The sequence below is a fragment of the Amblyomma americanum genome, chromosome 6 (genome assembly GCF_052857255.1).
Source record: "Amblyomma americanum isolate KBUSLIRL-KWMA chromosome 6, ASM5285725v1, whole genome shotgun sequence".
Taxonomy (NCBI): domain Eukaryota; kingdom Metazoa; phylum Arthropoda; class Arachnida; order Ixodida; family Ixodidae; genus Amblyomma; species Amblyomma americanum.
In genome coordinates, this window is record NC_135502.1 from 53688663 (window position 1) to 53713319 (window position 24657).

The window sequence follows — 24657 nt, forward strand, 5'->3', positions numbered from 1 at the left end:
GTACATGCCATTATGGCGCGTACAGTGCTGAACGAACTAAGGCCCAACTCCATGGGTCCTTTTCGGCGCGCGTCCTGCGCGTTTAGGCGCCCACGTGCCGGCCAGAGCAAGTCTGCGCATGCGCGACACGTCGGCCGGCGCCGACCGCGTCCACGACGCTCGGATCCGACAGTGCCAGATATTCGGCGCGCGCGCTACTCGCGGCAGCACGCGTGCTATTTCCGGTGCGCCAGCATCGACCAATTGGCGCTCTGCTTCTATGTCTTCCGGAGCGGAGCGGGTCGCGCGCGCAACCAGGCGCGTATTTGCGCCGTGCGCTTAGAGTTGTGTGCCGCTTTTCTTTTTGCGCGTAGGGGCGCCGTGCTTAGCGCGCAGGCGCGCACGGCGCGTTGGACGCAGAAGTGTCTATGGAGTCAGACTTTAAGGTAATTCGACGCCCCAAATCCACAACAGGGCTATGAGCGACGCAATACCGTAGGACTCAGAATTAAGTTGAACCAGTTGTCGTTCGTTGATGCATGCCAGATTTGTAGTAACCTGGCATTCTCGCACTAGCACCCATTGAAATGCGGCCGCGACGCGGCCTGGAAACGTGTCGGCGAACTTTTCTAGTAGTGTGTTATAACCGCTCAATCACTGCTGTGGGTGTTTAGGACATTGAAGTCGCGATCATGAATGAATCGCAATTTTTAGAACAGACTGTTAAAAAAAGAAAAAAGAATATTTACATTGTAGATCTTTTTCAGATTCATTTTATATGTTTTTCGCAGCAGCAGCTAAGCCTATCAGAACTAAGTAGCTTAAATTGAAAGACACACAACTGCATGGGAATCTTAAGTCAACGCGAAAAATAATAAGCCAAATGAAAATGAACAAGAGAGCACACGAAATTTTATCTCATAAACAGACACATTTTTAGCGAGTAGAGAAAACAAGTAAGAAAAACAAAACAAAATTGGGACATGGTTTCTGACTGCAAAATATTCTACGACGTCCGTAGATGGCGGTCGATTTTGTTATAAAACGGTCCCACATTCCAGCATAAACAGAGCAGTTGCTAGTAGAGGGATACCTACGTACCGATCACGTGCACTTCCATGTGAGAGGCATGACGTAAGGACCGCCCTTACAGAATAAAAAAAAAATTCTTTCTTCTCTGGTTCGAAACTGATTCTGTGACTTTTCTGTCTGATACTAAAGTGGTTGGCAGTGCAACGAGATCTTTTTTTTTTTTACGCACTGAGCTCGTGAAGCTTTTATGTAACGCCTCCAAGCCAAGTAAAGACCTATGGACGAAGTCATCGTGGTCTCCTTTGCAATTTAATATTGAATCTCGTGGAACAAGGTTCCGTTACCTAAGTTTCGAGAAATAAACCAGATGATCGCACACTTGTTCTCACATTTGACTCGTAGATAAATGTTCAACAAATGTTGCTTCGCAGATAACCTTGAGTGCGCTATCTCCACTAACCGAAAAGCAATTATAATCGTTTCATTAAGGCAGCGAATCCCGCACTGTAACACCGATGCACTATTATTTCAGACATGGAAGTGCTGAAACGTTCCCTTCTTCCCTGCCGTGACCTCGTTCCTCTTGTCCATTACGTAATAAGTTTCTCCTCGCATTATATAAAAAAAGAAACTGTCTTTTTCTAGAATATCGGCTTTAATGCACGGGTGATCCCGGAAGAGGCCCTAATCCGATTTCTGCAAAAAAATTAAATATCGATTTTTGGTCATGAAGGCTAAGAAAAAAAGAATTATGCGGGATCTCAAGAAAGGAGCGCGCTTTCAGTTCAGCAGGGAACCCTGGGATTAGTCTCAAGCATAGTAAAGGCTAAATAAGATAGGGAGCCTGCGCGATTGTTGTCTTAAGAGCCCTCAAGAAGATGAGCCGATTAATCTTCACAGTATACGTGACCCGAGACGCTAAGAAGATCAAAATATCTCGACTCAGTCTTTAAACAAAGCGCAACATCGGCGCTGTCAGTTTCGTTTTACTGCCAGCGCGTGCATGCATTCTTAGTGACTGGATGTTCTTATGAAAGAGTAGCGGCGAAATATTTACCAGTCCCGGTTCCGGCGGCTGCTACGAGACAGAGGCTCCGCTGCCTGATTTAATCATAGAACCGCTATCTGGTTGCCATGCCTATATTCCACTGAGCTAATTAGCACACAAACCGCGCCGTCAAAGAAGGAATGAAGGATGTGAAAGTGGGAAACGGGTGAGAAAGAAGCGCAGTCCAGGGAAGACTGCGGCATAGTCTATTAAACAGCGTGCGCTAACAGGACGTACACAGGAAACTTGGAGACAGGAAAGAAGCGCAACTTCCAACTTTAATGACAGGAAAGGATGCCAGACGCTCTTTTATATCTGCTGGGGTGAGGGTGTGCGAAATGAATGACAGAGGCAAACAACTTCAAACATCGGCAAACAAAAAAAAAACAAAAACAAAACAAAAACACGTGGCGTAACAAAGCTCACCATGCAGACCGAAAAGCTGAATGTAACAACAGGTGACTAAAGAGTGATAACGGTTGATATGAAGTGTAAAAAACATGAGCAGAGAAAACGTAAGGAACAACACGAAGCATATGTAAAAGAAGAAACTTAAAAAGGCACATAAAGCGGCGTGTACAAGGCGCATAAAAAACAGTAAAAACGGAACAACATAGGGGAATGCAGAGTAAGAGAATACTGCTAAAAAACATAAGAAAAGAACCTAGACGAAACCATCTAAAAAGGATAGTTCCTTTCTAGAAAGAAGAATAGAAGGCGTGCTAATGCACTTGTCTTTTCTTTGGTCAATGTAAAAGGCCTCAATGACTTCTCTTTCAGTCTTGTCCGGTGCCTTGGCTAGGAACCTTGTTTCGTGGAACTTGGGACGGCAATCTTTACATTGACTGCAGTGTATAGGAAGGTTACCTCCCGTCTTGCTATTCAAGGTCACATTGTGCTTTCGGGCGCGCTCATTAAAACATTTTCCTCTTTGGCCCACGTAAACTCTGCATCCTTTCCTGTCATTAAAGTTGGAAGTTGCGCTTCTTTCTTCTGTCTACATGTTTCCTGTGTACGTCCTGTTAGCGCACGCTGTTTAATAGAGATGTACCAACTAGCCCGTCAGAAAGTTCTACTGCGGCACAGTCTAGGACATGCATGGTCTAAGATGTGTCAAGAGCACGATCCAGGCTGTGCGTCGTCCAGGCCTTGTCGCATTGTAGAGAATGCCCACCCTATATTGCGCACAGTCTAAGGCATGCGCCCCCTAAGATGTTCCTAGGACATGATCGCCGTCATACGTGGTCTAAGTGTTCCATGGTCTAGGACATTCCACACTCTAAAGATTGTGCCCCCTAGACGGCGGCACTGTCGAGGACGTGCGCGTTCTAAGTTGTGTCTAGGGCATGGTCTTCGTCGTGCGTCGTCTATCGTATGCCGTCGTCTAGGGAATGCCGCATTATAGAGAATGCACGCCTATATATTGTGTCATAATCTAATGCACGCCCTATATTGCGGCCCAGTTTCCGCCTATGTGGTCTAATGCGTGCACGTTCTAGGGCACGCTGCAATCTAAACAATACAGGAACTAGACCTAGGTGCAGTTTAGGAAATACGTGGTTCGAAGTTTGCCTTAAGTATAGTCCAGGGAATGCTTGGACTTCTCGAACACACTAGTGCTCGGGACCATGGTATCTCGACTTATCATACGCTTGCGCACTGCAGGCGCACCTGCCTAGAGACGAGAAGATTCACGATAAGCCAACCTTTTTATCTTTATTTCTTCCTAGTGTTCACGCTTTTTCAGGCCTGTTTCTGTCTCACGTCACTGTCAGAAACACTTGTTTCTTGAGGTGACTGTGCTTGTGTCTATGGCCTGCGCGCTTAAATGCCATGCATGGAGAAATTCTTTTCTTGATAAGAAAGCAACCAGACGGGTGCATAAAAGATAAAATCAAGAGAAAGTCAGCAGGTCCGCTGTCTGTCTATCATCGCTTTTTTGTCTGCCCACAGACTTTCCCGCCGCAGGAGTGCTACATTTTGCTTTTCGTGTGCGCGCGCCGGACATTCTGTTCTCTGCCCCCCCCCCCCCCCCCCCCCCCCTTCTGCTATGGCTTCGGTCGCATTCCGGGGTGTTTTTCGAATTCTTGCGCAAGACAACGAAATTCCCCATACGTTACGTCAACCTGCCACACGTAAGTGAGGCCGGAATTCGTAATATCCTTCGCAGCGTAGGTCATAGCAAGATACGATATGTGTCGGTGAAATTGCGAACGACGCTTTAAAATTGAGAAATTCCGGTTGGAGTTCCGTAACGAATGTCCTCACTCGAGTGTTCGTGGATTGGGTTCTTCATCGCGATTTCCACGGAAAACGTCGTAACGATAAATCAGAAGGTTGTTCCCGTACATCAAAGTGGTAGCGATGATGTTGGACGTGATTGTAGTGTAGAAACCAAAAATTGAGGCATGTAGAGGTCAAGTTTAATGAGTTAAAACTTATTAAAGGAGGGACATACTACGTACATAAGAGTACTCAGACCGCATATCCAGTTGTCCTGAAAAACTGACTGTGCTCTACCGCCATCTCTGCACACTGTGCGTGGAGCCCTCTGCGTAGTTCCATGGAAGCCCATCTTGATAATGGACAACACAAAAGAACTGACACGCCGGTTAGCTATGCTGAAGCTTTCCACTCATCTTGCGCTTAGGCAGACGCTTTATTCAACACGCTACCACGCAAAATAAACTTTTTCACAGATCCAGCGCTCCATCATTCCAAATGGGAATTCCTCAATCCTCCCTTAGTACCCTCCATAACCCACCGCTCCCCGTCCCAGTGGGAAGCCGTCCTGTCTAGCACAGACCTGGACCATGGGGGCCTCCCTCCTTACTTTCGCTCATATGAAATGTTTTTCTCTGTCTCTTTCCACTGAAGACACAGTCCTCCTACACAATGAATCTCTCCGGCGCTCCACGCGTGCATTAATTCCACCGCGTGGATATAAATCTCCCACGATCCAAATATTTGGACACATAAGCCTCAATATGGAGTGCTGCCAGAGCTCATCAATAAAAGACGCTTGCATTTTTTTCGGTAATTTATGCCGCAGGTCGAATGTACACACCGAAAAATGAAGGAATCTTCGGAGTTCCCTTTTTTTTACCTTTAAAAACTTGTTTTTCAGCGCGGTGGTTCCAACTTACTCTGCGTAGCATGCAGAAAGCATTCATTGATTCACGCAAACTCGAGAAGCAGTACTGAAAAAAGAAATGATTCGAAGGGTGGATTTCTGTAAGAAACCTTAACCATCCAAATCATTTTCGCCAACGGAGGAGGAAAAAGAAGCTATAGGGTTTCAAGCCTGATATTGATCCCTCGCCTTATCCAACATCTCAAAATTCCTGAAACATCTGCGGACACGTTCACGTTAGGAAAGAGCTGAATACGATATAGAATCGTAGGATTTAGATTAATAATTTATACCAGGCTAAGCATTCATATATCTACACGTGCAGACCGCTTCTCAAAGGCTCCGAGTCCGCACCACTCACCTTGTCGCTCTTGGCAATCTGGAGGCTTTAAATATAAAGAAGGACTGCCCTCCATGATTCCCTTTATCGTGGAGCGTGCTACTTGAAACAAAATCTCTATCCCTCTTACCACTTAAAGCACTTACAGCTCCAGAAGAGCGATAGGAGCGCCATCGCATGGCCGGGAGACTTACGGTCGGACGCAAAATGACCTGAAATCTTACTGTACAACATGCAAATGAATAAGTCATGACAAAAAGAAAAGGTTTGAAGTACACTCAGAGGGACAACTTAATAGTGTCGCAGATTTGAATGCAGCTTGTACTGGAGCAGAAGGCTCGCAGACCAGCTTTTTTTATTGATGACTTCTTGACGCAAGGTTCCTCTGAATAAACTAGCACAAGTATTTACGTTGAATTGACTTGAATAGAAATGAAATGTTCTTTTCAAGTGTGCATCAAACTGCAGGTAATATAGAAATTTTTAAGCTCCAGTTCTGAAAATCAGAATAGATTGAGTTATTGGCGCGTCATGCGTCGCACTCAAGTGCTCCATCTCGGCGCGTATGTCCGTTTTACTTGAAAAATGAAACTTTCTTCCTCGTTAGCATAAACGTAGAATCCAGACACTTCTCAGATACCGGAAGACGTGCTTCTGACGCCGTGGTAGGCACGAGAAGCCACGGCGAGAATTTCGGTCAACTTTGTTCTTTTTTTTATTCCTTAAGCCACCCAAACTGACTTGTGAATGGCGTGCTCTTAAAGGAGACGGATGCGTTTTCTTCCAGCTTGCGAGTTCCTTTTATATTCATCATAATTTGCCGTCCTTAAGCGATGTCTCAATTGAAGCAGCCGCCATAACTTCAGTGTTTTCATCCTGCTTCGAGTGTGTACTATTACTTCAGCTGATATTCACTGGCAGACGCTAAAATCGATTGTCACAATGTTTTGAAAAGGAGGACAGGTAACGAAGTGGTGTGTGGAGTATCAAGTCGTCTCGTGTCACTTCACATTGCCGCAGAAGTCCACTCTAATACCTTTCTAACTCGTCCCGACTTCTCACATGAGGAGGGGCATGAGGGTAACAGTTCTTACCCTCATGCCCAAACTGCCCCGAGCCACGCATACCCTCTTCGCACATCGAGTCTTTTTCTGTCTCGTGGCCATTCAGCTCGGCTTCCCTGTGCCCCTCCCTCCAGATGGAGCGCTTGGCTTGGCTTGGCTCTAATCCATTAGATGAGACGCTGCCGTTAGTCAGTTTCCTAATATTGCTTAGAGGGAACACAGGTGGCGCTGCGCTTCATTCACCATGAAGAGGCACAGGAATACCGGGAAGATGAAGTTTCGTATTTGGCTTGGCTATTGTCGTGTATGAAACGTGGATTAAGTTGTAACAATGTGACATTTATCGAGTCAAACCTCTAAAGAAATGCTGTCAAAGCTTTTATATAAGCCTAGCACTTGGTTAAATTTATTGAAGAAATAAACGTACTATTAAAACTATTAAAATAATTTCATCTGCGCCCCGCAGCTGCTGATTCACGTTTCCGGCCCAACTCTAGCCAAGTCAAATAAGAAACCACGCCTTCCCGGCATTAGCGCGGAGGATGAAGTGATCTTTAAGAAAATTGGCACAGTCGGTAGTGCCAGCTTTCCCTCTAGGTATTATTGAGAAGCTCTGCGGATTTAGTAAGCCGGGCACCGCACATCGTTGTCGATGCCTTTGGGGTATGCTGCAAATAAAAGTGCCCTCTCCTTCTCTCTGACGCATATTCCATCACAGCTAACGCTGCGATTACATTGCGATGAAGAAAACAACGAAAAGACTCACTGGACGGTTGTCCCCCCTAACGTGAACTTCAGTGGCAGTAGATATAGAAACCATCTCCAAATGGGCTTTCCCTGAATTGCCTAGTGGAGGCCTTAGTTGCTCCTTTGGCTTTTGCTTCCCTCTCTCACCTCCTCGCCTCCATTCAGGTGGCACGCGCTGCTCAATCTTTGTGCTTCATTTACTGCAGCACATGAAGCCAGATCTTGCCGCCGCTCAATCTGTCTTGCCTCAGGTCCGGAGGCACGTACTGCTGGGTATTTATGTTGGTTTGCCTCGATGTCGATGGAACGTACTGGTAGATCCTGTCTTCGCACTCTCTATCTTGCTGCTGCTTCTGCGGGAGGAGCTCAATCTTCGCAGGCTCGGCACTTCCGTTTGCAATCTCACGCCCGTCGCAAACCTTGCGCGTCTTCAGGGCCCGATAGCTCTGTGACCTCTGAAGCAGGGTCACCCAAGGGATTTAATGCTCAAGCGGTTTATTATTAGCGATGTCACAAGAGGTCCATGTCCCCGCACCCATAGCCCGTGTCACTCCTTGTCACCTGCAAGGTGGAAATTGGCAACTTGGCAGGTGGAAAGAACACGGAAAGAAACCCCCCTCTTCCTTTGTGTGGTAAGCGTGGTAGTGCATGGTAGCTCACAGCGAGGATCTTATGCTATTGCATTCTCACAGGTAATGGTAATTAAACGTCCCCAAAGTCTTTTTTTTCTAGCACGTCACGCCATCACATCGATTCGCTACGCGTTGGTAAATAGAAAGGTGGAAAATCTCGCGCTCTCAGGCGCTTCGCGCCGAAGAATAGGCTGCACTTGCCCCACTTTTTCGCCTGTTTCGTGCTCCTGTCCTCTCTGCGGGCGCCGCCGCCCTACGCCGTGATCTCGGGAAACGAGGCATTAACAGCTCTCGCCGCAAAAAATTGCCCTTCCTTCGCGACTTCGGTATTTTTTTTACTTTCAGTATATGATTTCACAGGGTGCGTGTGAGCCCAGGCGACTGCAGCTACTGAAGCGTGGTGTCCTTCGTTGGCAAGTCCAGAAAGCTTCGTCAATTGTGGGAACAAACGCTTGATCGCTTTTATTAGAGCTTCCTTTAAAGCATGGAATGCCTTCTAGCAAAAAATTAGGCGAAGAAAAAAAAGAAGCAACGAGATAGATAGATAAAGAGGAGGAGGGAAAGGCAGGGATGTTAATCAGAAAGGGGTTCCGGTTGGCTACCCTGCACTGGGGAAGAGGAATTAGGGGACTAAAAGGAGGGAGAGAGAAGGAGAAAAGGCATAACACACACACGCACAACGCTGTCACAATTTGTCACTCAATCCAGTCGTTCTCAAGTAGGCAAAGAGTGCCTTGTATGCCTTGAGGGCAGTCGACTGCTGTAAAATAATCTCGGTAGATAAGGGATGAAATACCTGAACTCTACGGTGGGGCTACGAATTATATAAATAACAGGTTTGTCAAAAACAAGGCAAGAAAAAAAGTAAAGAGTGAGTAGCCCTATCGCTAGGTTCTGATGAATGATGATGGAATTATTCACTTGGATGAAAACCTGCGTGTGAAAATCGTGGCGCGATTGGATAATTGGAGTAAATTGAATGATATGAACAAGGACCGGCGCTTCGTACCTCAAATCTCATTTATCACGTGCAGTAAGTATAGTCTGCCTTTTATTGGATGAAAAACATAAAATTAAGAAAAACTTCAAATATTGTACTGTTAGTCGTAATCATTATCATCAGCCTGACTATGCACACATCAGGGCACGTGTCTTTACCATATCTCTCCGATTAATCCTGTCTTGTGCCAACTGCGGCCACCCTATCCTCGTAATCTTCTAAATATCATCCGCCCACCTAAATTTCTGCCGTTTTCTGCTACAAAAACTTATTGTTAGTAAGCGAGTGGAATCCATTGTCATCTAGAAAAGACGCAATAATCGATGCATTCCTTTTTCACGTAGCGCTTATTTTTTAAGAAAGTAACGGGCGTTATTCTATGACCATGTTTTCTCAGCTTATTCTCCTTTCTGTCCCGCGTCGCTTACCCATACCAAGTTGTCCTGCTCTAATTTTTCGGTGGCTACAAAGACCAGTCTGTAATATCCTTGTTTCGTTATCGCGTTGGATCTTTTCCTACTTTGTTCACACTGGTTGCTTCTTGGATTTAGGACTTCTGTACCCCGCTGCGTTTTCAACAGCCCTCGTCTAAAAGCTCTATTTTGGCCCTAAGAGTAAAGAAATACGTGTAGGTTAGGTTAGGTTACTTATCGAGGACGTATCGAGGCAAGCTTTCATTATGGAATATTCACTAGCCACAAATTTTGTGCAATCAAGATTCGAGTTAATTCAAGGCATTGCACTCATTCCAGAGCACGCGCAACGCATCACAATTAAAGACAAAACGACGCCTTCATAACGGAAGTCGCGGTGGGCGTGGGCAAGGTGTCGTGCTTAACGTCTGTCTGTCCTGGTGGACACGCTTTGCCTGCTGCGCTGGTCTTCACTTCAAACAGAAAGGAGTAAAAAGGGAGTTAACTGCCCTCTAGCGCACTCCCTTTTATAAAGGGATCTGCTCTAGAGGAGAGATTACTCTTTTTTTACGCCCATATATGCGTATTCGTCTTTAGAGTGTTGTAAACTACCGATGCACGTACGAACGTATATCATTGCTTTGCTGACACACGGAAGCATAAAATAAAATACTGTTCCACACGCAGTACTTGAAAACTTTACGATCAAAAGGCGTGCTTTTCATCGTCTTTCCTGCTTTTCGTGGAAATGACATCTCCAGACGCAGTGGGCCGCTCAGTGCTAAAAAACGTGTATGTTCGACTGAGATAAGGCTGTGCTGTGTAATACTCGGATTTCATTTTGCCTGTACTAGCGACACATCGCCGCGCCTTTTGCTTTATAACGCATGTTTACCGACCAAGAACGACTGGAGAAACTACACATCATGTAGGGCCCCACGCTTGCCTAGAGCAAACAGCCCTTTTTCTTTATTTTCAAAAGCGCCTAAAGTTGAGCTTATGTCTAGGACACTTTTAACGTACACGTACGTATTCTAGAATACGTTAAAAACAATAACTACGCTCAGTGAACTTAAAGAATTATTTTTTCACTGTTTGAACTATTTGCTCTACTAAGATGCATTAGAGCGCCTGTCAGTCTATAAAAGCAAGGGCGTCTGAAGGTCACCTTTGGTTGCCGACATAGACAGCTGTCGACTTCTGTGATTATTTTTATGGTATCATAAATTTACAGCATTCATTATTTTTCGTTCGTACAAGAAGCATTCTTCTTGTCTTGTAATGACAATTTCTTTTCTTTTTAATTAGTTATACTTCATTTCATGTCGATTTTAAGACTATTTCAACAGTTAATAGCAGTATCGGCTAGCTATCGTTGGTTTTAGAAGGGGAATATTAATATCAAAGTGATAACACTGCATATAGGCTTGGTTTATAAAGTTGGTTTGGTTTATGGGGTTTTACGTCCCAAAGCAACTCAGGCTATGAGGGGCGCCATAGTGGAGGGCTCCGGAAATTTCGACCACCTGGGGTTCTTTAACGTGCACTAACGTCGCACAGTACACGGGCCTCTAGAATTTCGCCTCCATCGAAATTCGACCGCCGCGACCGAGATCGAACCCGCGTCTTTCCGGTCAGCAGCCGAGCACCGTAACCACTGAGCCACCGCGGCGGCTCAAACACTGCATATAGTATTTCACCCGTACCGCCAACTTCTTGCCACATCTCTGGTGTATCTATTTTCTAGGCCTTTGGTATAGAAATGCGTCGTTGGGCGGTATATTCCAGTTTGCATTTTTCGAGCTTCAAGCCATGTATGAAGACTATTGCGTGCTTTGGTTCAAATTTTTGTTGTGGTTGTTTTCTACCTTGTCACGGCCATCTGTCACGTCAGCGAAAGTCATTAGAGCTGGTCAAAAAGAAAAGAGGCGACTTTGCCATCACAATTCACAAAAAGAACGGCGAACGGGGCTAGTTGGAAAGGACAGATGCGCAAATAAACCAGCGCCAAAAACACGGACTCAAAGAGTAGAGACGTGTTTGTACTCACCTCTCCGAGTCTGTGTTTTTCGCGCTGGATTATTTGAGTACGAATCGCCATTTATACTCGCTTTCTACATACCGCACTTTAGCCACAGTGAAAAGTTTGGAAACTCAGTCGGCAGCGTGCGAGTGAAGCCGGAAATCTCCCCAGTCCCTACGTTGCTACTAATGAGGCGTGCGACTCTGAGCTGCGTCTGAAAGTGACGTCTTTTTTCGGGAACTTAAAGACCATGTGTGCCAACCTCTTAGGTTTTCGCGTGAACGTCCCAAGATTTTGGCCTAGTTATCCTCAAAAATCACGCTTTTCACACAAGTGAGAGTTTGTTTTTTTATTTAGTTTTCGAAACGACGTCATTCGGTCGAGGACAGGGCTGCTGCGAGTGGATCGTTAACTTGGTTTAAGCCATTGGTCGTGGGCGGTTGTAATCTAACAAAGCGACCAGTTTCGGAATGTTTTAATTATCGTGTCTAGTACGCGTTTTTGTATGTCTGCCTGTTCGACCAAATCCGGCAGCAGAAATCTCTCCAGAAAGACTCCACTAATGAAGCAGAGACACCAAATTTTAGTTACATATTTTTCTTTGAAATGATGCGTCAGACATTGAAATCATGCGTGACTGCGTGTAATTTCGGTTTATGGTTTATGGGGTCCTACGTCCCAAAGCAACTCAGGCTATGAGGGACGCCGTAGTGGAGGGCTCCGGAGATTTCGACCACCTGGGGCTCTTTAACGTGCACTGACATCGCACAGTACACGGGCCTCTATAATTTCGCTTCCATCGAAATTCGACCGCCTTGGCCGGGATCGAACCCGCGTCTTTCGGGCCAGCAGCCGAGCACCGTAACCACTGAGCCACCGCGGCGGCTCTGCGTGTAATTAACCTGTTCCCGTAGACAATATAAAAATTAATTTCTTTCCCCCGAGCTGTTTTGGTTTTTATTCCAATCGCTGAACTATGGCTATGACGTCACAGATGCGTTGAGAAAACGTTAGAGTGATGTTGGGAATGTAAAAACCGCAGTGGAATTGCTCCCTTGTCGTTTTAATTATCTTCAACGTTCACGTCAGTCTGCCCCCAGGTCCGTAATGGCAAATTAAGAAACAGCTATTACATTGCGATTTCTGAATGCGTCCCGTGACTTCAAAGTATCCGTAACTCATATGTGACGTGGCAACCACTGTTGGGCTTTTGAAACAGAAACCAGGACAACGATAGAGAAAAAAATATTAAATTATGAATTATTTACTGAGCTTAGGAGCCCTTCACTTGGCGGCTCGTGTTCACTAATTTCTTGTGCATGGCTTCATGAAAAGAGCTTGCGAATTCGGGTGACATTGTGTACGTGTTTATGTGTGTTGTGTCGTATTTTAAAGTAGAATTCATTTAAGGGACGCCCCTCAAAGCTTCATGCCCGTCCGCAGATTACGAACAGAAATTTCCAGAAGTTTCCGCACTTCGAAATGCACTTGCTGGTCGTAGTTGGTACCTTCGCGATGTTAAATCTAATCCCTATCAGTAGAGGTATTTGCAAGTTGCTTATAACGCTTCGGCCGCTTTCACAGGCTACTCGCGGCGAGAGGGTATTCCACACCTGAGGGTTGCAACTGACATCAGCGTGAAGCTTTCTTAATCCTTATTTAAAAATCTATGTTGGCGTCGCTAATTTTGCTTCCAAAAACTTAACAGGCTATCTCTCTCTCTCTCTCTCTCTCTCTCTCTCTCTCTCTCTCTCTCTCTCTCTCTCTCTCTCTCTCATTTTTATTTTGTGGCATCAATACAATCTTGACTGGACCCACAGCCAGCTCGGATAGTATAAGGTCCAAATATAAGATATTTACAAAAGAAATGACAGACATTAAAACAACAAGCACAAAATGACGTTAAATACTGCAATCCCGACATTGCAAATATGTAAAGCGCAGAAATATTCTAAAAAAAGACTCACAGGACGGTTACGGCTACGTAACGCGAGATTCAGCGATAGCTGTATATACGTTTAGATTTGGGGATATTTTGAGGTAGAAAAGATACAGCGACCTCATATCGCACTGGTGTAGTGGTCACGTGATGCACCCCTGCACTGGCAGGCGGCTGTTACAAGCAGAGTCACACGTGGGCTCATGTGACTCAGGTTGACCGTGATATAAGGTGAGTGCGTTAGTGACCGGCGGGTGGTTGTCATTAACGCAACCACTGGTTACGTCGACGGCGACGCGCAAGCCAGGGACGGGCGGCTGACAGCTATCGCTGTAAAAAACGGTGAGTGCAAGAGACAAGACGAAAAATAAGTTTACGAATGTACAAAACCAAACACAAACGTGTTTGGTCCCACAGTTCTGGACAGACGAGAAAAATGTTTTTAAATAAGACCGAAAAATTATGTTTCAGTTTGATGTCATCGGGAACTTCGTACCATATCTGGGCGCCATAGCATTCTAATAGCCTCTGACAAGGAGTTAAAATTTGCGACGTGTTGAGCCCCTTTCTTGTAGACTCGTTTAGAACGCCAAGAAGGTAATTTGTGTGTCCCGGGAGCTGTTTACATTGTGGATGGTGGGGACAAGGGTCATGACACCAGTCAGTGTAGCCTAATTATTAAGTTTTTAAGTTTAGACTTTAGTAATAAGCTTGTCACAACTTACCAATTTTACCAAGTCTCTTCCGAAGCATTTTTTGTTGCTTTGTCATTGGTGAGCGTCTGTTGTTCTGGCGTTAGTCCTGAAGAATTACGGGGGAAAAAAACATTACAACTAGGTGTTTATGAATAGGAGAGAGAGAATCACGTCACTGGACAGCGCGCAACAAGCGCTCCGTGCATCATGCCCCTGGTTGACTTGGGCGAGCAGGTCAACGTGCATCCCAGGGGAGGGGTCAAGGAAAGGGGTGATGGGAAGAGGTGAAGAAAAGCGGTGAAGGGAGTGGAGAGGACAAGACGGCAGGCGAAGTGGCAGTGCTCTAGATTTTCAGTAATGTCCCGAGAAGTTGGGACGGAAAGGGTCAGAACCTAGTCGGAAAAGGAAGATTGGAACAAACGCGTCAATATTATCTACGATCACTTACGGGACTCCTCATGAACCAAATTTACAGGTTAGTTCTATGCTTCTCTCGCGTTGTTGAGTTACTCCTATTGTATTGCCACTACATGTGTTCAATGAAGGTATTTAGCATTGTTGCTACCAGTACTCCAATCATTCATCGACAAGTAAAGAACAGTCAGTCCGAAGCACATCACGCCCCCCCCCCCCCCCTTCCTCTCCCAAACACAGAAGATGCAAGACGGCGGAGTAATTTCCGTGCTATAGTACACGATGCGCCCCAATTTGTTATCTTTTTTTTAGAAACGAAGGCAAAACTTGCAGCTCCAAAAACCACCACATTTAAAAACTTGTCCATTGAGTAAAAGACAACTACAGCGTATAGGCGAAAACGGAGTGGCCATTAACTCCGATCAGTGGCTTTCACGCGCTATACAGCCCCGCTGAGTTCTCGCAAGCACTTAAACTGCTCGGAGTGGCTCTTAAAGCTTTGGCGCCGCCATCCAGGATCAAAGGTTTCTTGCTTTTTTGTTCACAAACGGGGCCCGAACTCCATTTCTGTTCTCTACTTCTGCTTGCTTAGGTTCAATGGACGAAGCTGAGGGCAATGAAAACATCGTGGGGCTTGAATGTTAGCTTTCGGCTTAGTTTAATTCTTTCTTTATTACGCGTTTATTCAACTTTGTTTTCATTACTTCCGTTTTTCGGGTTCCTCGCACAGACAACAAAATTAAAAAAACCTCGCGACGCTTACGACAAAGACAAAGTAACTTTTTTTCCCTTACAGTTCTCTTTTTGCGTGTATACAGTGTCGCTGGCGCTACGTTTGATGCAAATTTGAAGATGCCTTCCTTACCATTTTTCTTCACTTGCTATCTAAGAACTGTTCTAACCAGTCGGATGCAAATAGCTGCGTATGAAGTTTTAAGACATATATTTAAGACGTGCTAAATTTTCTTGAAATCGTGTAACGCACTTCGCCGTTTGAACGTCGGCGTGCTAGCTAAAGATAGCTGATGGCGGCGATGACAAAAAAAGGAGGATTTGAAGCAGCGCGGAAAATGCGCCGATTCTGCCCACGATTACAGTCAAACATGAGAATTCTTGCGAACTGAACTCGACTGTAAACCGTCCTTTGTGAAATGCACTGTCGATCGCAGGTCTGTGCTGGCGCGTGGCTCCAGCACTCCGAGGTTGGTTTGGTAGGAAGTTCCTATGAAGCTCCTTGAGCTTCCTTCTGCGAAGCTTCATGCAAAGTTGATGCTCCTGGATCACGTCTGCAAATGACGCTTTAGTGTCATCTAGAAGTCCTTAATCGCACTGGTCTGTGGTCGCGACAGAACTGCCTTCATTGTCACAAGCAATAACTAAATACTACTGAGTGATCTCTTTTGTTACGACAAAAAATTATGTTATTTCGACAAAGTCAGTTTCCGCAATGCTTAAAGAATTTCTGTTGCAAAGACAAAATTTTCTGAGTATTTTTCAATAAGGTGGTAATGGCAAAATGCAAGCACACCCGTGTACCAAAATTTTGAAGTAAGTACAAGTGACAGAAATTCATCCCTATACATTCTCGTACCAACAAGTCACCGCAATGACGTCATGGCAGTGACCAGAACGGCTGGTCAACGGCACCGCTTTCCCTCAAAAGCAGATTCTTGTAATCAAAATGCCAAGAATGAGCGCAGACTCTTGTTTACTGCATGCCAACACTGCTGTAGGTATTTTTACGTTGTTAGGGCAAGAGAATGTTCTTCGGGAAAGCTTATCCAAATGCATGTGAATACTATATGGCACACGAGCCTGATCAAGAGCTAGTGAGCCCTCAAACGCGTCCTCTCCTGGGGTTGACCGAACGAATGGATGGAGAAAGAATAAACGAAATAAAGAAAGAACAAACGAATGTATACCAAAAAGTAAACAAATCCTCCTTCCTCACAGTACATTGTGCGAGACCCGTTCGCTGCGCATTAAATATTTGCACGCTTCTTACAAAATTATGAATGAATGAATGAATGAATGAATGAATGAATGAATGAATGAATGAATGAATGAATGAATGAATGAATGAATGAAATTGCGAAATGTAAGACTAACTGAGAGACGACAGAACCAACGATCGAATGAAATAATGAACCAACCTGGCCACGCTAGACTGCCTTTTGCGAGTCCCTTTCGCTGATCGTTACACGTCAATGACAGTATCTTACTTACAGAATCAAACGCCCAGTCTAGCAGGCAACGAGATCGCTTCTCATATGTGACAGTTGCAGCAACAATTCGCCTTCGCGTCGTTTGCGCCAATGTTAGCAGACGGCTCGCACGCTTTCTCGGCGCCATCGAACAAATATACGGGAAAATAAGACAATGCGACATGACCCGTGGAACGGGCTGTGTCAAAACCACTGACGCCAGTCGTTACCGCCCCCCCTCCTCACCCACCCCATCTCGCGGGCTGCCGTTGCCGACGCATTCCACAGGTCCGGCGACGACGTCGCCGCTTACAAATACAGCTACCGAAAGAGCGTAGCGACACTCTCTGCGCGGCTAAAAATAGAACGCTGTCGCCGAGAGATGTTGTACAGCGAGGAGCGCGACGGGTACGAATACAGGCCTTATTTCGGAGCCTTCCTTTGAACTCTTTCATGTCGCCGCAGCAGTTCGCAAGAGCATGCGATGTGGAAACGTTCCGAGAAATAAAGACACAAAGATAGCAGAGGCTGCTTTGCTGCGCAAGCTGCGGTGATTTTCAGGGTTGTTTTGCAGCTCGCCGGCGCTCCTATCTCGTTCCCGCGTTCTTTCTCTTGACCCCGTAAAAGAAGCTAGGAAAAAAAGGAAGGAAGGGACACTGGTCTTGAGTCGCAAGCGTGGGACGCGCGGGCTTGTCTTTTCCGTTTGGGTTCTGTCTGTTCTAGAATGTTTCTGGGTGGACGTTGCGCGAGTGGAATTCGCAATGAGTCTGGAAAATATACGACGTGTTTGTGTGCCTGTGTGTGGGTGTCAGGATTTGGAAGATTTGCGCTCGCGGGAGCACAATTGAGGGCGTCGAGGGCGGAGAAACTGCTCAGACGGCGGAAGGGTGCACCCTGAAAAGACTAGGGAGGAAAGAAACTGTTTGAAGCCTAGTTTTCAATGCTATCTCAGAGCTGTTATAAGCTGTTTACATTTTAGCCTGGTCTTTCCGGGTCTGCGTTTTTGAAAGCAGTCCTTGGGTATTTGTTATAACTTTTTATTGGTAGCTTCTCAATTACTTTTGTTCCTTTCAATTACTTTTGGAATTTTACGCTTACTTGATACTGTCTACTCTTCATGACTGGACATCTTTCGCTTTTATTTTCTATTTTTTCATTCTGCACTTTTACTGGTCCTCAGAATACGTTTTTTTTTTCATGAATGGTTTATTGTCTCAGCACTGCGTGTCCTGAAACAACCTGAGCTTTTGGTTTGTTTTGTTGTTATTTACTTTTCAGTGGATTTTGAGCCATCTGCTGTCACGTTTTACATAAAAAAAGAAAGGAAAAGTTGAACCACTGAGAAACATAGCCCAAAACGATGTTTTAGCTTTTATCCCGTCGACAATATTTCGATCTATACGAAAGGAAAAGAAAAGCGCATATGAAACAAACCGCGTTTTATTCGTCCACGCTAAGGTTGAGATGGCCAAGGAGCGGAGGACGCATTCTTTAAAAGGCCCCGTGACACAGAATATTTTTCTCCATGGCGTGGGCGCTGTTCTCTGCAGGAAATGAGAAACAAGGAGACGAATCTTGTTTTCAGTTTAAGTTTCCAAGCAGCGGCTATTTTTAAATGCAAACTAAATACCATCGCTTCATTGAAACTTCGCAACAGGATTAATTGCGCGTATCCTGTTCGCCGACGGTTCTATACGCTTTTCAATTACATAGACGGCGACTGGAATGTTTTCGCCCCATTAGTTTTGACAGAAAGAATGCCGACATTTTTTTCCGGCGAGACATATGCGCTGAGCGACAAAAAAATAAGCTATCGCTAAAATGTCAAGCATGTCACTTCGTCCAAGTGTTCCAAATCTCTTGAGCAGGTTTCCGCATAATTCATGCTCAAAAGGGCCCCACTGCACCTGCGAATTCAATTAGAGAAAAGCCGAACTTGGTAGTGCTTTCATTCAGTCAATAAAAAGGAATTTAATAAAGAGGAACAAGCAAAGAAAGCTACACGAGAGACGTATTTGGTGAAATTACCCTCGCCTGCAATAAAGTGCACAAGGGAGTGGAAAGAATCAGGGTGCTTGCCAACGGTTCGACAAGAGCTCTTGTCTTTGTCTGGGCGAAGCGTTCATTATTGGCGGGGTTTAAATAGGGTCATCTATCCGAGGAGGAAGGCCTGGTGAGGGGGAGGAGGGGGAGAAGTGGGAAGGTTGTTAGGAAGGGGAGTGTGAATCTTGTCCAGGCTTAATAGCTGCTAAAGAAGATTAGCCGGTTGATCTGCGGAGCTGTGGAAAGAAAAATACTTGGGGCTGCTGAGTATCGGACGCTGCGCTCTCTGTGGTGTGATACGTGGCGTCAATACAGATTCCTATTTCGTATACACCTCACACTCTAAACACGAATACGCCCCTACGGGAGTAAAAAAAGAGAGTAAGCTGTCCTCTAGCGCACTAACTCTTATAAAAGGGAGTGATTTAGAGTACAGCTCACTCTCTTTTTACTCCTTTATGTTTGGAGTGCACTTGTGCCTTTCGCGTGCCACGCAATTTAGGTAGGCGCGACCGTAATTTCCGGCACCAAATTCGCTTGGACGCTTCTTACGTTAAGTACTTTGTTCAAAAAATTGCTCTATCAAGCAGCCCTCTGTGCCCGACATGTGGTGTTCGCAAAGAGCCTGAACACTTGGTCTGCTGCTGGCAGACCAGGACGGTGCGTGGAGCATGTCCTCGGAGCCTGGATTGATGCGGCTTCGGCTGCGTGTGGGACGAAAGCTTTCAGAGATTATCTTAGGGACACCGGTTTGATAGACGCCCCTTGATGTTTGATGTGTGTGTGTGTGAATGCCCGAGTGTTGTGGGTGCTAGATTTAACCTTTCACCTTTTCGTTTCGTCTTTTTTCTCTCTCTTTTTCACCCTGTTCCTTCAGCCTCTTCTGGAGTAGCAAGCCAGGTTAACTACCAGGCGCACCTTTTCTGTATTCATTAAAAGCTCTATCTCTCTCTGTCTGCCAACACATTATAGAATTAGGTGTCCCTGTGAATTTTCTTTATTGCGATCACGTATGCGGTCGCATGGTGTAGCGAATGTGATGCAAACGAGAAGAAAAAATAATGACGCAAAAGAAACGGCACAGGGCAGGGACATTGATTCTGTCTGGTGAAGTTAATTTGGGACTTCATATAAAGGCCAATATTTGCTAATAAGCTGTCGCCAAGCAAACCACTTGCTTCTAACGCGAAGATCTATTCCTCAGTCGCACGCACGTGATGCGTCGCTTCTTCTGCTAAGGAAAAAAGCACGTTATTATCCGAATTGTAGTAGGACATATTATTACCCCCCCCCCCCCCCCCCCCTTCCCTCCCGCAGCAAAACGTCTCAGTCTCGCGGGTCGATAAGCCATTAAATATGCGCCCTGTGTTTCTCCTTCCATTACGCAGTAAAAAGCTTTTATTTCACGAATCTCAATTAGGGTACGTAATTAAGACTGTGCCTGAACTTTTCATTCGCACCGGCAGTGACATGCAGAACATTCTCGGCTTGCCGTTATTAATTTCATTGTGCCAGTTGTAATTAGCTGTGGTCGCAGTGGCCACAGTGGCCGCATGTAACGCCGGCAATAATCTGGCACATTTAAAAGGCCTCAGAAAATGCAGTAAGGCTCTTGTGCATATGTGTTCGCGTATTTTGTGCATCTCAACTTTCACCGCATAGTTTCAGAGGATAGTTCTGCATTTCACAGGTTTTTAGATGCCGAAGCCAAAAAATTATCTCCCAAGCGGGCAGCCTGAAGAGAAGAACTTCAGAGCCCATGCAATCTTACTACCGGGTTGCAGTTTTTTCTTCATTATTTTTTTTTAATGAAGAACCAGCTTTCACCGAGCGCACGGCTTTCCTGATAGCATTTTTTTCGCCGTTAAAATTCGTTGCTTGCCCAAAAGAGAAGATAAAATAAAAAAAATATAGAAGCTAGTCATACACATTCTGAGCATATCGCTGCGAAGACAATCTGCAATGCTAATTTCGACGGCCATTTCTCGGCACTTTCGAAAAAAAAAATAATCTCTCTTGCTCGTAGTTCCTAGTATTGTTATTCTGCCCAGGTCGCACTTTTTCTTTTTTTTTCTTTTGCACGTGGGGTGTACTGGGCGATAAACCGTATGAAATAAAATAATGAATTTTTGTGATCGTTTTTTTTGCTTTTCTACTATGATTATATCGAGAAAAATAAACGTAACGTCCTAAAAATTACTGACCACAAAAAGACGCAGCACGCTGACATTTTTCGCAAGCCTGAGTGTTTCTTAATTTCTCCATAAACCCGGGCTATTATGCTGCGGCACGCCGTTCTTGCGTTCGCCTGTTATTGTTGAGTCCATCTTTTTTTTTTTTGTTCAGATCGACGTGTGTGTGGCGCATTCAACGTGCACGGAATTTATCCGTGTAACTTTGAGGATATTGAGCGAAGCCTTTCGAAGTCAGGGCATGCAATGACCGCGTTTACAACAATGCTCAGTTTCGTGGCTTAAGCTGCAGTACACCGGCTTCTCGCTGTTTTGTTGACAGTTCTTCGAATGGGATTTTTTAAAGTTGGCGCGCTTGCGTTGGTGCTACCATCTGCTCGTGAAAAGCCTTTTGAGACACTCAGCATTTTTGGTTCTTTCTGGAACATATTAACTGGATGCCCATTCAGTAGCGCTATGGTTCCCCATCTCTATTTATTCTTATCGTAGCCTGTACGTGAATAAATCAAAAGGCAACAAGGTAGCCGCTTTCCTGTGAAATATCTTTTCTATGTAGGCTACTTTAGGTGCTGATTTTTAAATAACTTATTTACCTTAAACACCCACGTGGGATTCAAATGGAAAGGGGGGGGGGGGACATCGCGCAAGAAAAAGAATGAATGAAATACGATAATAATATAATGACAATTAAATGAGCATGTTGGACTACAGCATAACGAAAGTTCCAAGCAATTAACAATGAAAACATTCTGAATGCAATGTTTTCAGCATTTAACCATGCAAGTAAATACGTAAAATTCAAGGCTTCAAGAAACAAACTAAGCAAGCATAAAGAAGGCAAGGCAAACCGAACAGAAGATAAATCTTGCGCACCTACTTTGTTAAACTATCTTTTAGCGCTGAGATAAAATTTTCAGAACCAATAGTGTTAACTACAGAAAAGATAAGAGCATTCCATTATCTTATCGTCAGGCATAAAAACGAAAATTGGACTGCGTCCGTTTGCAAAAATGCGGGGTTCAATTTTCTTACTGTGGTCAAGTCGATCAGTGCGGAGTAGGATGTGGGTTTATAGTACAATTCATGTACTATAAATTATATATCGAAATGCTTGGAAAAGGGGTCTACCCCACCTTGTGTAATCGAAAATACTTTGTGCCATGGCGCTCTTTGGCCACAGATGCCTTTGCGCCATAGAAATCCATATTCATCATCATCACAATTAATGAAGAAAGGCAAGACGTGATACTTACATCAGCTGTCCAATGTTGGAAGGTTAAGGTTCACTTTTATTACAGTGTTGTTTGAGTAAAGTGAGTACTCACGTCTGATGGATTGACTAGCTCCGTTTTGCAGTCTCTCTACTTCGTTATTAAGGTACAGGTGATGAGGACACCAAATGAATGACGCTTATTCAAGCTTAGGTCTTAGAGGTGTGGTTATAAGCAATAAGTCACGGATCTTTATTAGCTTTGCAAAGTAACTGGCGAATAAAACCTAGAGTTTTATATGTGTTTGAAGGTGATTGATATGAGCGCTTTACGACAAGTTAGGGGTTAGATACACACCTAGCATGCTACTGTAATTAACGGAATATGTGGGAAGATAAGGCTCAAAGATGCGATGAAAACTGCGTGGTAAGCCTGGAGAAGTAAAAAATGTCTGTGCTGTTTTGTGAAATGTATTGCCACATTTTCAACATCGGTGGTCTATGTGGTCTAAGAGCAATGTGCTTGTCCCGTCTCTCTTCGTTTGCGTTACGTCTGCCCTTTTTGCGTTGTTGTTAATAATATGAACTGAACAGATTTCAGAATTCTTCGAACAACGTCTATTCCCATTCAATGGTAGGGGAGCCGGCACTTGCCAAAAAAGTTAGTGTTTAAAAAATATCTGCCACATGGTTACTGGCACGAGAAACACAAGAGGCGCCGATAAGGGACATACGGGACACAACGCTAGACAGCTGAAGTTAGACTCATGCGCGAAGGTTTTACTAAACTTCCAGTGCCGGCGAACGCGCCATCTTAGAGGGTCACTGGGTGCCCACCTTACTTTACGAGACAAGTCATATTTTTTGTTTCTTTTCAAATGTGGTTAATGTTTATAGCGCCCATTTGCTCGGCTTCACAAATCCTGATTTTCAAATGCAACGGCGAAATTGTGGGCTCCAAAACTCGTTACTTTATGAGCACTGAGCGTTGCGTCCTGGATAAAAATTAAAAAAAAGAACTGTAGGGTTTAGCTTCGCTGCTCGCCGATAGGCGGCATCCGACAAAATGAAGCACTGCAGGGTTTGCTGGTGCCCAGCGTTGCCGTGGTGCTGACATCGGAGCACCCTACTAAGCGCAGCATAGACAGTCAGTACCGAGCACGGAGGCATCTGTCTGGCTTAGAATGGTGCTTTGCGGGTGATGGGGTCCACTAAGGAACGAAGAAGATTGGCATGGCAGCCAACCATCCGACGCGGCGCGTCGATACCTTCACCAGGTTATCAAAGGAGGTACTGGGACGTGGAATGCGAAAAGGCAACCATGATTAGTAGCATCAAATGGGAGACACAGGGGAATCAATCCGGAACAGATGCGATGCGACATCGACGCGAAGCCGGCGCGGAGGCAAGGAGGTAGCACATCAGGCAGATGCACTCGGGCCTAACGTCGGTATCGATTGCCTGTAAATGTAAATCGCATTTCAGATACTGTGGAAGTACGTAAAATGACTACTTAATTTTTCCCAGACAAACTTTACGCGGGTTGTCATGGAAGTCCAAAATGAAGCCAGTCCTCTTTTATTCTGTATTTGTACATAGTGTATATTGCCCCATACCACTATCCTCTCTCAACCTCGCTCCCCCTTTTCTTTTCCCTCTCCATGTCCTCTTCCTTTCCTTTTATTCCCGCCAGCCGCAGCTCAGGTGCTTCAGGTTTCGATGGCAGATGCCGCGGCTAGCAACATCTTTTCCTTCAGTTGTTATTTTATTAATAAATAGCCACTAACTCCTCCTCTTGGGGGCTGCTACGCATCTTCACGCCTTGTTGGCCTTATTGTGGTTGCATTAGTGAATTGTAACCATGAAACATCGAAAATATCAATCGTACTCGTGTGCTCATGACGATACTATACGCTTATTACTCCATTCATGAGCTTAAAATTTTAGACCCACTGTCATCAACTAGCTCAGAGTGACGTTAATGGAGAGTCAGTACTCCGTCACTGTCGTACGATTTCAGTCATTTATGTAGTGCAAATACTGAGCTGCTTCCAGTACAGTGGCTACGCAATGCATATCCTGTCAGGAAAGAACAATAAATAATATTAATAGCCTACAGCCAACCTAAGAGAAAAGGAAACACAGAGCGAAAGTCATGGTGCCTTAACTGCCCCATAATCATGAGGTGCCTGGGTCATGAATAACGGAATCTCACCCAGACTTTCAGATTTGCTCCTCTCAGCTGTTTTTTTTTCTTTGTAGGTGCTGGTGAAAAAAATTAAGGCATTTCATGAGCAATTTTTTTCATTGCCGCCCTCAAACGGTAAACTTTTTAGAGCGTCAATTTCTCAAGTTTTTAGTATTTGCGAGGCGCGGTTAGCAGTATACAAATCACACCGCCTCCTCTGCATTCAGTTATGGCCGTGTGCATCAACACCCGTTGCCGAGGATCACTTGCCTCTGAACGTGACACTCCCAACTTCAAACACCGCTAAGCGTGACACCGTGAATATTCGCCTTCACACTTCTAATATTGCAGTATGCTGCTA

General features: G+C 45.0%; 1 protein-coding gene across 2 annotated transcripts in view; it reads left to right on the top strand.

The window, feature by feature from the left end:
* Positions 1-24657, top strand: part of LOC144093463 (uncharacterized) — a 195895-nt gene that overhangs the window by 50846 nt on the left and 120392 nt on the right. The window lies entirely within an intron of this gene.